Source organism: Phyllobates terribilis, unplaced genomic scaffold (genome assembly GCF_046119375.1).
Source record: "Phyllobates terribilis strain yellow unplaced genomic scaffold, ASM4611937v1 Scaffold_11__3_contigs__length_659146591, whole genome shotgun sequence".
NCBI lineage: Eukaryota > Metazoa > Chordata > Amphibia > Anura > Dendrobatidae > Phyllobates > Phyllobates terribilis.
Window position 1 is genome coordinate 167133337 of NW_027362771.1, and position 16654 is coordinate 167149990.

The following is a 16654-nucleotide window of genomic DNA, read 5'->3' on the forward strand; positions in this document are numbered from 1 at the left end:
AGAGATAACATACAAAGTGCTCACGTTACTAGTAAAAAATGTTTTGAGTACCTGCTAATGAATCAAAATTCCCATAGTACTCCCACATCAGTTATAATGCCCAGATTGCCCCATAATAATAATTTCCAGATGTTCCTTATAGAGGTTATCTGGGCCCTGGCACTGATGACCTATCCATAGGATAGGTCATTAATATCATGTAGGTGGGCGTCTGATACCTGGCACTCCTGCTGATCACTGCTGTTGCCAGATGTAAACGCTTTGAGTGGAGTTATTGAGCATAATTGAAGTCACAGTGTAGAGTCTGCTGCTGGGTACTGCAGTACAGCTCCATTAGAACAACAGGATTTGTGCTACAGAATGTGGCTGTGGCCACTAAACTTTGAATAGTGCTGCACTCAAAAACCCTGTTCAAACGGTTTATATCCGGCAGCCGCCAGAGAAATTAATAGCTGATTGTTTGGGGTGCTGGATGTTACACACCCACCTAAGGGTACGTGCACACGATCAGTGTTCACTGTGGATTGGACGCAGCGCAAGTGCGATGCGTGCAATCCGCAGCGGCCAGATGTTACAGCATAGTGGATGGGATTTATACAAATCCCATGTCCACTATGCGTCTGTGGCACACCAGCGGAAATTGACATGCGGCGCGTCTTTCCAGACTGCAGCATGTCAATTTCTCGTGCGAGTCCACATGCAGGCTTTCCCCATAAACCTAACCTCTATGGGGAAAGTCTGCAGGTGGAAAAAAAAAAAGAAGAAGCCGGCGCTCATTTGCATAATGAGCGGAAGTCGGAGGCGACTTCTCCGCAGCGTCGGGGCCTCAGCCACCTCCGGATAGTCTGCACATACCCTAATACTTCAGGCAGCCGCCAAAGAAATTAACTGCTGATTGTTGGGGGTGCCGGGTGTTACACACCCACCTAATACTGATGACCCATCCCATTAAAAGGTCACCAGTATGTGTGCCCGGACAAGCCCTTTAATGTATAGTATTGGTCAGCCAGTGTCCCTGTGATCAATATTTATAATGCTCATAGTGCCCTCTTAATTAATAACACTGCCAAGAATATTCCCTAATCAATATTGAATAGTGCCCCATAATGAGTATTATTGCCCCAGTAAAAGAATAAAATGCCTAACTTTGAATTCCTGACCCCATAGCAATCCTCATCTGTGTAATCAGCGGCCGAGCGCAGTTAGTGTATGTGCCAGGATGCTGACATTTTGCGTTGCACTGCAACGCAGCTTAAAGCTTACATAAAGTGCTAACAATTGATAACAATTTTTGTTATCTTGATCATTAAGCTATTAATACAAAGCGCAGCAGTTTGTCACCGGCTGCTGTGTTCTGCGCATTAAATACTTACTGAGCTCAGGTCAGTTTTGTTAGTAAAGTGAACCACTGTCTGTGCAGAGCGCAGCATCCAGTGACAAAGTCAGTGCGACTGTTGCTCTCTGCATCAGTAGCTTAGAGGGACGCTGTCAGCACAGAGTGACTGTTCAAACCAAGTGCAGGCGGTCGGTGCTGTCTGTGGATCGGGCAGCATGTATCAGCAGTCTGGCTCACTTTAATGACCCTGATAACAAACATAAGTACTGAGCAACTCTCCATTGCTTCTGGAGGAGCCAGCAGTTTTAACAGTAGAATGGGTCCTTCACACAAGTGGGCCCAGGACGGCAGCTCCACACCCGCCTCCACTTTGCTAGCTACGTTTCTTCCTCTCACCTTCAACCCCTTAAAGACTGAGCCACTTAGTGCATTAAATACCGAGCCTCATTTTTAAAATCTGACCAGCATCACTAGTAATTAGTGTTGAGCATTCCGATACTGAAATATCGGGTATCGGACGATATTCGCGGTATCGGAATTCCGATACTTAATTCCGATACTTTTACAATATCGAATACCGGAATCGGAAGTTCCCATAATGCCTGCGCTCTGCAGTGTCTCTGAAGGATGACAAGCTGGATGGCAGCGCTCAGCTGAGATCCAGCCTGTCATCAGAATGCCATCGCAGTGTGAGAGAATTTTCCTGATTGTTTAAAAGCCGGCGGGCGGTAAAAAGCCGCCGGCTTTTAAACAATCACACAGCCCCATACTGCTTCCCCGCAGCCTCCCACCCCGATCCTCCGCTCCCCTCGCCACCTCCCATCCCAATCGTAAGTTAGGACCGGGCGGGGAGCGCAGCACCAAGGAGCGGGGAGCGAAGGACCCGGGCGGGGAAGCCGGCAGTGAAAAGACTTCACCGCCGGCTTTCCCGTTCTGTGCTGCGCTTTCCCGCCGGTTATTTCAAATGAACAGCTGAGGTATCAGGTGATGCCGATCAGCTGTTCAATTGAAGTAGCCGCGGTGCCCTCAGAGGGTTCATGTGAGTTCATGCTTGACTGCATGAACTCACATGAACTTTCCCACGGCCGCACAGGTCAGCCTCACCTCCCAGGCGATCAGCCCGTCATGATTGGTGTGTGTGGGTGTCTGTGCGAGTGTGTGCGGGGTGTCTGTGCGATGTCTGCGGGTGTGTGCGGGTGTGCGCGGTGTCTGTGCGATGTCTGCGAGTGTGCGCGGTGTCTGTGTGGTGTTTGTGCGATATCTGCCAGTGTGTGCGGGTGTGCGCGGTGTCTGTGCGATGTGTGTGGGTGTGCGCGGTGTCTGTGCGATGTGTGTGGGTGTGCGCGGTGTCTGTGCGATGTGTGCGGGTGTGTGCGTGCAGGCAGACATAGGCCGATGGGACACTACTACTCCCATCGGCCTATGTCTGTCCCCCGTCCACTCGTGCCAGCAGGATCAGCTCGATGGGAGCAGTAGTTCCCATCAGCCTGATCCTGCTATTTAAATTGCCCTACTGTGTCCCCAATAAATGTTAAATACATGTCATTGGTGGTCAGTGGTTGCCTACAATAAATTAGTTTATACATTACCTGTCCCCGCCGATCGCCACCTAAAATAAAGTAAAAAATAAAAAACTACACCTATACTCACCTAGACACCTAATTCCCCGAAGCCATCGATCTCCTGTAATAAAATATAAAATAATAAACCACAACCTTATCCTTACCCCTCCGTAGTAGTCCACGAGTGTCCCACGAAGATCTCCAGTTCAGAGCAGCCACATAGAATGTGACCGCTCTGAACCGCTGCCGCCGCTAAAATGATGGGGCCGTAAAGCAGCCCCGTCATTGCATAAGCGGGTTCGCCGGAGGTCAGGCAGCGCTGCTCCGGTTAGCTGCTTTACGGCCCCGCTGTACCGTGAGAAATTCCCACGGTACAGCAGTGCCGTAAAGGAGGTCTCCGGAGCTGCGCTGCCTGAATGCACTCCGGTGACCTCAGTCAGGGGCTCACGCTGCCGGGAGCGGACGTGTTCCCGGCAGTGTGAGCTTACAGCAGCCATGACAGCTGTCACCATCTCCAGATGTGACAGCTGTGCATGGGAGATCAGCGCAGGAACGTGGACAGGTAACTATTTTTTTTAGTAAACTAAGAATTAAATAAAATTGTGTGTTTATTTCAAATAAATTATTTTTTTCTGGGTGTAGTGTGTTTTTTCTTTTTAACACTTTGTAGGTTAGTAATGGGGGTGTCTTATAGACGCCCATCATTACTAACCTGGGCTTCATGGCAGCTGGCGCTGACATGAACCCCAGCCCTATTACCCCCTGCCACCGCACCAGGGCAGCGTGGAAGAGCGAGGCTAAGTGCCAGAGTTGGCGCATCCTATGGATGCGCCATTTCTGGGGCGGCTGACGGCTGGTGTTTCTAGCCTGGGAGGGGGCCAATATTCATGGCACCCTTCCTGGGCTATTAATATCAGCCCCCAGCTGTCTGCCTAGCCTTTGCTAGCTATTAAAATAGGGGGGACCCCACGTCATTTTTTTGGGGGGGTCCCCCATTTTAATTGCTAGTAAAGGCTATGTATTCAGCTGGGGGCTGATATTAGTAGTCTGGGAAGCTCCGTGGGTATTACCCTCTTCCCAGGCTTCAAACATCTGCCCCAGCCGTCTGCTTAACCTCCGCTAGAGACTAAAATTATGGGGGTTCCCACGCCAATTTTTTTTTTAAATAAATCCTTTAGTTTAACACTAAATGACATTTGAGGAGTTAATAAAGATGCAGTCCCTAAATTATTATTTATTTTTTAATTAATTTTTCCCAAAAATTTTGACGTGGGCTTTGCCATATTTTTGTATGCCAGCCAGGTACAGCATCCAGCTTCTATGAACGCGCCATTTTCCGGGGTGGCTGCGGACTGCAATTTGCAGCGGGGGGGGCCCAGAAAGCTTGGGTCTTCCTGCGCTGCGGATTCCAGCCCCCAGCTGCCTAGTTGTACCTGGCTGGACACAAAAATAGGGAGAAGCCCCACGTATTTTTTTTTTTAATTATTTCATGAAATTCATGAAATAATTAAGAAAAAAAGGGCTTCCCTATATTGTTGTGTCCGGCCAGGTACAAATAGGCAGCTGGTGGTTGGGGGCAGCCCGTTCCTGCCTGCTGTACCTGGCTGGACCCAAATATAGTGCGAAGCCCCACGTCAATTTTTTTTAAATTATTTCAGGAAATTCATGAAATAATTAAAAAAAAATTGACGTGGGGCTTCGCCCTATATTTGTGTCCAGCCAGGTACAGCAGGCAGGAACGGGCTGCCCCCAACCACCAGCTGCCTATTTGTACCTGGCCGGACACAACAATATAGGGAAGCCCTTTTTTTAAAAAATTATTTCATGAAATAATTTAAAAAAAATTGACGTGGGGCTTCGCACTATATTTGGGTCCAGCCAGGTACAGCAGGCAGGAACGGGCTGCCCCCAACCACCAGCTGCCTATTTGTACCTGGCCGGACACAACAATATAGGGAAGCCCTTTTTTTCTTATTTCATGAAATAATTTAAAAAAAAAATACGTGGAGCTTCGCCCTATTTTTGTGTCCAGCCAGGTACAACTAGGCAGCTGGGGGCTGGAATCCGCAGCGCAGGGAGGCCCAAGCTTTCTGGGCCCCTCCCTCTGCAAATTGCAGTCCGCAGCCGCCCCGGAAAATGGCGCGTTCATAGAAGCGCCATCTTCTGGCGCTGTACCCAACTCATCCAGGGCCCTGGTGCGGTGGCTCACTGGGTAATAAAGGGGTTAAGGCCAGCTTGGCATTATCAGCTGGCCCAAAGCCCGAAATTCATGGGGTCACGCCAATATTAGACATGACCACCATGAATTTCTAGTAAAGTATTTAAAAAAAACACAACACCCAGAATAAAGTCCTTTAATTGAAATAAAGACATAATTCTTTATTGTTCTAAATTAAACTATACTTACCATCACGCCCATTCCAGCTGAAGCCAACGATCTCCTGCAATAAAAGAAAAATAATAAACCAACCTCATCCTTACCTTCCCATGGATCCCACGACAGCTTCAGCTCTGCTACATCGAGATGACAGGCTGGACCGCAGCAGAACGCTGCCATCCAGCCTGTCATCCCGCAGACACTGAGAAGCGCAGGCATGCTTGCGCTCCTCAGTGTCTCTCTGTGACGGCATCCAGATGAGCCGAGGTCATGTCCAATGAACTCGGCTCACCTCATGCACGTCACTGACAGCATGGGAAAATTCTCCTGCACTCAGCGCTTCAGTGTAAGAATTCTCCCACGCTGTCAGTGACGTGCATGAGGTGAGCTGAGTTCATTGGACATGACCTCACCTCATGCACGTCACTGACAGCGTGGGAGAATTCTCCTGCACTCAGCGCTTCAGCGTGAGAATTTTCCCACGCTGTCAGTGACGTGCATGAGGTGAGGTCATGTCCAATGAACTCAGCTCACCTCATGCACGTCACTGACAGCGTGGGAGAATTCTTACGCTGAAGCGCTGAGTGCAGGAGAATTTTCCCACGCTGTCAGTGACGTGCATGAGGTGAGCCGAGTTCATTGTCGGCTCATCTGGATGCCGTCACAGAGAGACACTGAGGAGCGCAAGCATGCCTGCGCTTCTCAGTGTCCGCGGGATGACAGGCTGGATGGCAGCGTTCTGCAGGTCCAGCCTGTCATCTCGATGTAGCAGAGCTGAAGCCATCGTGGGAACCATGGAAAGGTAAGGATGAGGTTGGTTTATTATTTTTCTTTTATTGCAGGAGATCGTTGGCTTCAGCTGGAATGGGCGTGATGGTAAGTATGGTTTAATTTAGAACAATAAAGAATTGTGTCTTTATTTCAATTAAAGGACTTTATTCTGGGTGTTTGTGTTTTTTTTTTAACTTTGACTATGGGGTTAGTAATGGGGGTGTCTTATAGACGCCTCTCCATTACTAACCTGGGCTTGATGTCAGCTGGCATTATAAGCTGACATCAACCCCAGCCCTATTACCCCACTGCCACCGCTACAGGGCAGTGGGAAGAGCGAGGCTAAGTGCCAGAATTGGCGCATCCTATGGATGCGCCATTTCTGGGGCGGCCGACGGCTGGTGTTCCTAGCCTGGGAGGGGGCCAATATTCATGGCTCCCTTCCTGGGCTATTAATATCAGCCCCCAGCTGTCTGCCTAGCCTTTGCTAGCTATTAAATTAGGGGGGACCCCACGTCATTTTTTTTGGGGGGGGTCCCCCATTTTAATAGCTAGTAAAGGCTATGTATTCAGCTGGGGGCTGATATTAGTACCCTGGGAAGCTCCGTGGGTATTACCCCCTTCCCAGGCTTCAAACATCTGCCCCAGCTGTCTGCTTAACCTCCGCTAGAGACTAAAATTAAGGGGAACCCCACGCCATTTTTTTTTTAAATAAATCCTTTATTTTAACATTAAATGACAAGTACAGTAATCAACACTGTCACTGTACTTCATATATATGTGACTGACATGTTTCTATCTATCTAATCTATGTATGATTCTCTATTCCTTCTATTCTAAATTGTCGGGTACAGATGCTGAATTGCCGGCCGGCTTTTTTAAAGAAACGGTGCATGAAAACATTATTATTTTTTTTAATAAATCCTTTACACTAAATGACAAGTACAGTAAGCAACACTGTCACTGTACTTCATATATATGTGACTGACATGTTTCTATCTAATCTATGTGTGAAGCTCTATTCTGTCTGTTATAAATTGTCGGGTACCGCTGCTGAATTGCCGGCCGGCTTTTTTAAAGAGACGGTGCACGAAAACACTAATATTTTTTTAAATAAATCCTTTACACTAAATGACAAGTTCTGTAAGCAACACTGTCACTGTACTTCATATATATGTGACTGACATGTTTCTATCTATCTAATCTATGTGTGAAGCTCTATTCTTTCTGTTGTAAATTGTCGGGTACCGGTGTATGCGCTGATGAATTGCCGGCTTTTCGCATACATTCTACATTATTCTTAGTTGTTTTCCTTCATGTAGAATTAACCTACAAGGAAAGAAAGGGTTTATTTTCATTCCGATATTTGTGTCCCATTGACTTGCATTGGTTTCCGGTATCGGAATCGGCGATATCCGATACTTTTTGAGTATCGGTCCGATCGAATCCGATACGATATTTCCTGATATCGGAAGGTATCGCTCAACACTACTAGTAATAACTATGGAACGCTTCAACATATCCCAGTGATTCTGACACATTGTACTTCATATTAGTGGTAAATTTAGATCAATATGAGTTGTTTATTTATGAAAACATCGAAAATTTGACAAAAAAAATAGAAAATTTGCCAAATTTCAAACTTTGAATTTTTATGCCCTTAAAACAGTTATACCACGCAAAATATTTAATAAATAACATGTCCCATATGTATTTTACATCTGCACCATTTTTCAAACATCATTTTTTCCGTTAGAAAATTAGAAGGGTTAAAACTTTATCAGCATTTTTTAAGTTTTCCAACAAGATTTACAAAAAAAATTTTTTGGGACCACATCACATTTGAAATGACTTTGAGAGACCATTTGACAGAAAATACCCAAAAGTGACACATTTTGAAAGTCATTTTAAAAATTGCACCCCTGAAAGTGCTCAATACCACAGTCAAGTTAATTAACCCTTTAGGTGCATCACGGGAATTACAACAATGTTGAAGGAAAAAATGTAAACTTTAATTTTTCAATAAAAATGTTGCTTTGGCCCCAATTTTTTTATTTTCACAAGGGTAACAGGAGAAAATGGACCATACAATTTGTTGCGCAAATTCTCATTAGTACTCCGATACCCCATATGTGGTGGAAAACTACTGTTTGGGCACACGGCAGAGCTCGGAAGGTGAAGGAGCACCATTTGACTTTTGGAGTGCAATATTGTCTGGAATAGATAGCGAATGCCATGTCGCATTGATGTACCTAAACAGTGGAAACCCCCACAAGTCACCCCATTTTTGAAACTACACCCCTCAATGAATTTATCTACTGGTGTGGTGTGCACCTTGAACCCACAGTGCTATACAGAATTTTATTTTTCCCACAAAAAAATTGTTTTAGCCACAAATTTTTCATTTTCACAAGGGTAACAGGAGAAAATGGAAGTCATAATGTGTTGAGCAATTTCTACTGCGTACAGTGATACCCCATATGTGCTCAGAAACTCTTGTTTGGGCGTATGGCAGAGCTCGGAAAGGAAGGAGCGCTATCTGATTTTTGGAGTTCAACGTTTTCTGGAATAGCTTACAGATGCCATGTCACATTTGAAGAGCTGGTTCCAAAAGAGCAGAAACCCCCACAAGTGGACCCCACCTCTCAAAGAATTCCTCTAGGGGTGTATTGAGCATGTTAAACCCACAGGTATTTCACAGAATTGTATAGCATTGGGCTGTAAAAAAGAAAAATTACACCTTTTAATGAAATTATTTAGCAATGCGGTGAGCATATTGACACCACATGTGTTTCATAAAATTTTATACCATTGAGCAAAAAATGAAAAAATAATTACATTTTTACCACTTAACTGTTTTAACCCCAGATTTCACATTTTCACAAGGGGAAATAGGTTAAAATGACTGCATAATTTGTTGCACAATTTCTTTTGAACTTGCCAATACCCCATATGTGGCTGTTCAGTACGGTTTAGTCACACGGTGAGACTCGGGAGGAGAAGAGCTCTATTTGTCTTTTGGAGCGCAGATATTTCTAGAATAGTTTGCAGACTCCATTTGCAGAGCCACCAAGTGCCAAAAGAAACCTCCCTAAATTGACCCCAATTTGAAAATTACACCCCTCTGGGAATTCATCTACGGGTGTAGTAATGATTTTGACTCCATGGGTGTTTTCCAGAAACAAGTAGCAATGGACATTGCAGAGTGAAAATGCAAATATTCAATTGTAGTGCCAGTACATTGTCGTGCCCAATACATTGTACTGCCCGTATATTGTCCCCAGCTCGTGTTTCTGGAGCCACGCATCTCGTAAATTAAGTGGGTTCTTCTCGCTACAGTAATGCCAAACATGTGGAGGATAACCGGTTTAGGCACACTGTGGGGCTCAGGAGGAGGGGGCATTTGGATTTGGGAGTGCAGATTTCACTGGATTTCTTTTGGTGTGAGCCATGTCACTTTTCTAGATCCTGTGTGCTATCAGTAGTATGGACACCCCCTATATTTCTGTTAACAAATGATGGACCTACACTGTGGTAAGACAACTCACTCGGCCGCTTTCGGAAGTAGACTCAGGAACCGAGTTTTCTCTGCATGCTTTATTGTATGGCATAAAGCCCCGCCGCTCCAGCAAAAATAAACACGGCCTTACTGGCAAAACGACAAAACAAAAGATAAACAGCACAGTCCATAGGAGTGTGGGGTTTGCCCACACAGGTTGTAGCCCAGCCTTCAGCTCCTTCCTGAGCTATGGCTTCCCCAGTCTGGAGACCTTGCCTCTCCAAACACAACAACAAAAAAAAATAGTGACTGAGCATTTAAGCTTGCTCAGCCACACCCTGAGGGGAGGTATGGTGAATGACTTCCCAGCCAATCTCTATGTCATTCACACAAAACTACACCCTTCAAAATGGTGATTACACCCGCAACACATAACATGCTAGGGAAAAAGTTCTAGGTTCAGTTCACACAGGCTAACAGCCGTAGTGACACATACCTCCCCTCACATACAACACCAATGACTCTGTCACGCCACATACAAAGAATGGAAGGATCTGTAATTTTTATCGTAGGTACACTTCAACTGTCAGAGACAGAATCTAAAAAAAATCCTGAAAATCACATTGTATGATTTTTACATAATTAATTTGCATTTTACTGCATGAAATAAGTATTTGACACATTAGAAAAACAAAACTTAATATTTTGTACAGAAACCTTTATTTCAATTAGAGGTCAGACGTTTCCTGTAGTTCTTGACCAAGTTTGCAGACACTGAAGCAGGGATTTTGACCCAATCCTCCATACAGATATTCTCCAGATCTTTCAGGTTTCGGGGCTGTCACTGGGCAACATTGAGTTTTAGCCCCCTCCAAAGATTTTCTATTGTGTTCAGGTCTGGAGACTGGCTAGGCCACTCCAGGACCTTGAACTGCTTCTTACGGAGCCACTTCTTAGTTGCCCTGGCTGTGTGTTTTGGACCACTGTCATGCTGGAAAACCCAGCCACGACCCATCTTCAATGCTCTTACTGAGGGAAGGAGGTTGTTGGCCAAAATCTCGCGATACAGGACCTCATCCATCCTCCTTTCAATACTGTGCAGTCGTCCTATCCCCTTTGCAGAAAAGCATCCCCAAAGTTGGAACCAAAAAGTTCTATTTTGGTCTCATCTGACCACAAGACCTTCTCCCATGCCTCCTCTGGATCATCCAGATGGTCATTGGTGAACTTCACACAGGCCTGGACATGTGCTGGCGTGAGCAGGGGGACCTGGTGTGCCCTGCAAGATTTTAATCCATGATGGCGTAGTGTGTTACTAACGGTAATGTTTGAGACTGTGGTCCCAGCTCTCTTCAGGTCATTGATCAGGTCCTCCCGTGTAATTCTGGGCTGATTCCTGACCTTTCACAGAATTATCCTTACCCCACGAAGCAAGATCCTGCATGGAGCCCCAGACCGAGGAAGATTGACAGTCATCTTGTGTTTCTTTCATTTTCTAATAATTGTGCCAACATTTGTTGCCTTCTCAACAAGCTGCTTGCCTATTATTCTGTAGTCCATCCCAGCCTTGTGCTGGTCTACACTTGTGTCCCTGGTGTCCTTAGACAGCTTTTTGGTCTTGGCCATGGTGGAGAAGTTGGAGTGGGATTGATTGAGTGTGTGGACAGGTGTCTTTTAGCCAGGTAACGAGTTCAAACAGGTGCAATTAATACAGGTAATGAGTGCAGAGTAGGAGGGCTTCTTAAAGGAAAACTAACAGGTCTGTGAAAGCCAGAATTCTTTCTGGTTGGTAGGTGATCAAATACTTATTTCATGCAATAAAATGCAATTTAATTATGTAAAAATCATACAATGTGATTTTCTGTTTTTTATTTTTTAGATTCTGTCTCTCACAGTTGAAGTGTACCTACGATAAAAATTACAGACCTCTCCATTCTTTGTAGGTGGGAAAACTTTCAAAATCAGCAGTGTATCAAATACTTATTTTCCCCTCTGTAAGTGGACACTTGTTTTTTTGTGGGTTGAGTAGAATTTTTTATTGGTGGCATTTTGGGGTACAGAACATTTTGGGTCTCATTTATCCTGTGCTCTACGCTGACCACTTACAACGGGGTTTCCATCTAAATCTACAAAATACGTCATTTGGATGAAAACTCCGAGGGATCCATTCACTAGTGAGGTAGCAGAAATACTTTGGACTCTGTGTGGCTTCTGTTCGGCGCTATCTGGCTTTTAAGAAGTGCACAAAACTGTGGTCTGACCGCGCCCTTATGCATGCCTAAAATGACGGCCACGGCCAGACCATAGGCCAGACGGCGTCCACAGTGTCTCATTCTGCCTTATTTCAGGGAATCTTCCCCCGGGGGTTCTGTCTGAATCACAGATTTTAGAGATTTACATGTCTCTATGTGATACTCACTATTATTTTTTTGCTTTTGTAGTACACCGATGAAGGTCTATTGTGACCGAAACGTCTGTTTGTTGTTTACTACATTACTTTATTAAAAATTACTTAAAGAACCCATGAGTCTTCTGAGTGCCAGGTTGTTTTTCTATATCTATACGGGCTTGTAACCCTACCTGGGCACCACCACCACTCCAGGAGTGCGGTAGTTTTTATTTTATATAGATGATACATGCTGTCCGATCCACAGGCACTGGCTGTACGATCTCACCCAGGTATGTTTGACTCTGAAATGCTGTGATGTTTTAGAGAAAAACATGGTTTAAAAGCTGCCGGGGACCAAGCCGCACAGGTGACTAGTCGGACAGGCGGGTCCCCATCGTCTTCTGCCAATGACTGACAGATCTCTCCTTATACATGAAATTATGGAACCAGTGTCTGATACATTGAGCGCATACACTCGTCATTTCCGGTCATGTGACCGGTTTTCTCCTTACAGGACCTGAATAGCGTCATTTAACACTACTTCCGATTTTCAGGCCCCATTCCAGAACCTAGTCACACGCGTTTCCACACTACTACCACCAATGATTGGCTCCAATTATAACCTTTCACCCGCCTACCCCTTATTTAAAAGACCCCTGGTGCCTTATCCTGCCACATGCTCCTGGACAAACGGTGGATACCGCGTCCTGCGTCCTTTCAAATTCAGGTATTCTTCCTACACTGGTCTCCATACTCTTAATACTTATAGGGGCTCCATTTAATGTGCTATTTTATTCATTCCCACAGCATACAACACCTACCGGGCTACTGCCTCTGGTTATCTACTTTCATCTACGGGTATGTTTTTCTCCTTCTAGCTCCTACTATACTTAGTGCCCCTATATCCCTTATATTAATTACTCCATTTTCTCTATAGCTTGCGGCTCCGACCAGGCCATTGCCTTTAAGTACCTACCGCAAACGACGGGTACGTTTTTAATCCCCTGCCCTCACACACTATGTGCTCCTCCTTTTTTCCTCAACCCACAGCACCTACCGGGGTATTTCCTACCTCATTGTCATCACACATCCTATATTGTTCTGGACCACATCCATGATATTCTTTTATGTGTTCCCTTAGTTTACAAATTTATACATACTACGGCCCAAATGCATCACGCCTTTTTTAAAAAAACCGGTATGTCACTTTATATTTTTCCTTTCTCTCCTTACCTGATCCTCCTTCCCATCCCCTCTCCCCTGATCTTCTATTTTTTTCCCGATGTTGTATTTTCTTTATGCACATTACCCATGACCAATTGATTTTCAATCTCATTATGTCAAATCTATGTTATATGAATTGCATGTCTCTATGTGATACTCACTATCATTTTTTTGCTTTTGTAGTACACCGATGAAGGTCTATTGTGACCGAAACGTCTGTTTGTTGTTTACTACATTACTTTATTAAAAATTACTTAAAGAACCCATGAGTCTTCTGAGTGCCAGGTTGTTTTTCTATAGCATGTATCATCTGTCAGGTTCCCTTTAAACCCTTCCCGACACGGCCAATTTCCGTTTTTGAGTTTCTGCTTTTTCATCATCTTCTTCAAATACCCATAGGTTTTTTATTTTTCTGTCCACATAGACATATGAGGGCTTGTTTTTAACGGGACGAGCTGCACCTTTGAATAAAAACATTAATTTTGCCATATAATATTCTGGAAAATGGGAAAACAAATTACAAGTGTGGTGAAATTAAATAAACAAAACACAATTCTGACATTGTGGGGTAAAAATGACCAGGCAATAAAATTCTACTCATTAGTACGATTAGGGAAATACCAAACGTGTGCAGTTTTTATTCTTTTAGTAGTGCAAAAAAACAAAACAGAAATTTGTAAAATAAATAAATGAATAAATAATTTTCTTGATTGTGTCACCATTTTCTGTGACCCACAGCGCTTTCATTTTTCGGTTGATAGAGTTGTGTGAGGACTTTTTGCAGGGCAAGATGACGTTTTTATTGACATTGTTTTGAGACAGATATGATATTTTGATTGCTTCTTGCAGCATTTTATGCGGTATTGTGCCATAAAAAAACCCCACAATTTTGGCCCTTGAAATTTTTTTTGTGTTTACGGTGTTTACTGATCAGGTTAATTATTTTTATATTTTGCTAGATTTGACTTTTACATACTTTGATGATGCCACAGATATACAGTACAATTGTTTTATTTTTAGAATATCTTTATTTTTAATGGGGGCAAAAAGGGAAGATTTGAACTTATGGTTTTTGTTGATTTTTTTCATATTTTTTTTTTACTTTTTTTTTTAGAGTATTTGTTAGTCTCCTTAGGGGGACTGGAACCTGTTATCATCTCATTGCTTGTGCTATATACAGAATTACCAAAGTATTGCTGCATATAGTAAAAATCAATCTCCCCTGAAATCTGGCCACTGGCTGGGTTTCAAAGGAGCTCTGTGATGATAGGCACGGAAGTCTTCATCAGGAGCACCGATGGGCACATAGAATGAAGCACCCCCATGCTGTTAATGCTGCTGTGAGAGTTTCACTGTGGCATTTAACAGGTTAACAGTCATGGGCTGTTAGAGGCAGGTCTTGGCTGTGTGTCACAGCCATTATCTGCCAACTATGGGTCGGGCTCACCTTGTATCCATCTACAAAATAATATAAATGCGTGAATTACTGTATGGTGAACTATGTAAAAATAACATTTCAGAAACAGATTTAATTTTTATTTTTTTTTCATGCTTCCATATGAAAATTAAATAAGTGATCAAAAAGTTGTGTGTACCCAAAAATGGTACCAGTAAAAAGGACAGCTTGTCCCACAAAAAAATAGCATAGCACGACGATTATACCGAACAGTGATTGGTGTTTAAGAAAAAAAAAATGGAATTGCAGTTTGTTATTTTTGCTTCTTAAAGGGTTAATGAAAAATGATCAAGAAGTTTCACATACCAAAAAATGTCACCACTGAAAACTACAGCTTGTGACACGTTCCGGGTGACTCCCCCGGTTGTGGATCCAGAAGAATGGTCCAAAAGGCCAGTGAGAGGTGTAAGAAGCTTATTGATGGTTATAGGAAGTGATTGATTCCAGTTATTTATTCCTTAGGCTCCGTACCCACTATGCGTTTTTCAAGCGTTTTTGCTGCGGAATTTCCGCAGCAAAAACGCTTAAAAAACGCTTGGTAATACGTGCCCCATGGTCCCCAATGATAATCCGCATGTGCTGTGCGGAAAAATACGCAGCATGTCCATTAATTTTGCGGACACACAGCGTAATTGCCGCCATTGACTTGCATTGAATCGCTTAATATCCGCATGACTGCATGAGCACATGCGGATATTAAGCGATTCAATGTGCGGATGGTACCCGGGTCTGGAGAAGAGGAGACTCTCTTCCAGACCCAGGTACCATGGTACCTGTTGAAAAAAAGAATTTAAAATAAAAAATATACATTATACTCACCTTCCGATGTCCCCCTGTCTCCTCTATGGTGTGTCCGGTTTCCCCGATGTCTCGCTATGGTCTAAAAGGACCTTCCATGGCGTCACTTAGTAATATGACAGGTCACGTGACTGCTGTGCCTTTTACACCACCGCGAGCCGCCCAAGACACCGGATGCATCGGAGAGAAGACCGGGGGGCCATCAGAAGTGGAGTATAATGTTTTTTTTTTTTTTTTTTACCATTTTTATTCTTTTTTTTTTTAAACTATTACTTGGTCACACTATATAAATCCATGCTGTTTGCATGGATTTATATAGTGTGACCACGTTGTCAAGCACTTTCCAAGTGATGCTAAAATCGCCTGGAAAGCGCTTGATAACCCGCATGCGGAAACGCATGATCAAAATGCTTGACAAACGCTTCTACCTAGCTGGAAAAACTCATGTAAAATCGCACGCGTGTTTTCTGCCAGGGAGATGCAGAAAAAATCTGCAGCATTTCAGCATCGTGGACACTTAGCCTAAGGGTGTGCAACCAAATATTAAGTTGAGGGTACCAACAATTTTGTCTGGCCCGTTTTTGGGGTTTAGTGTGAAATTATGTCCAATTTGCCTTTTTCTCTCTTTTTTTTTTGTGTTCCAATACACACAAAGGAAATAAATGTGTATAACAAAACGTGTAGAATTGCAATAGTTTTCTGGGAGAAATAGCAATTTCATGGGTGCCAGCACTTTCCGCCATGACTGCATATAGAGTATATAATAAAATACTGCATATAACTAAGCCCTCCTGCAGCTCTGGTGATGGAAAACAGTGAAACCTATAGCTCTCAGAATATAACAACCCTAAAAACAAATAATTATTTTTAAAAAGTGCATTAATTCTATAAAAATACTAAGAAAATAAATACAGCTATAAACATTTGCTTTTGCAATAGTTTTACTGACCTACAGAGTAATGTAACGCTTTATGCAGCCCGATAACGAGCTGAACATTTAAAGGGAACGGGGTGACGGACGGATCACTGACTGACGGACGGATCACTGACTGACGGACGGATCACTGACTGACGGACGGATCACTGACGGGCGCCCTGTGGCCATCACAGCCGCACTCACATGATACAGGACGCAGCTGATTTCAAACATTCAAAGCAACACAAGCTCCTGTGGGCGGAGCCACCGTCACGGCTCTTTTTGAACTGTCTGCGGCCTCCATTTTGTCGAAGTCTTTTCCCTGC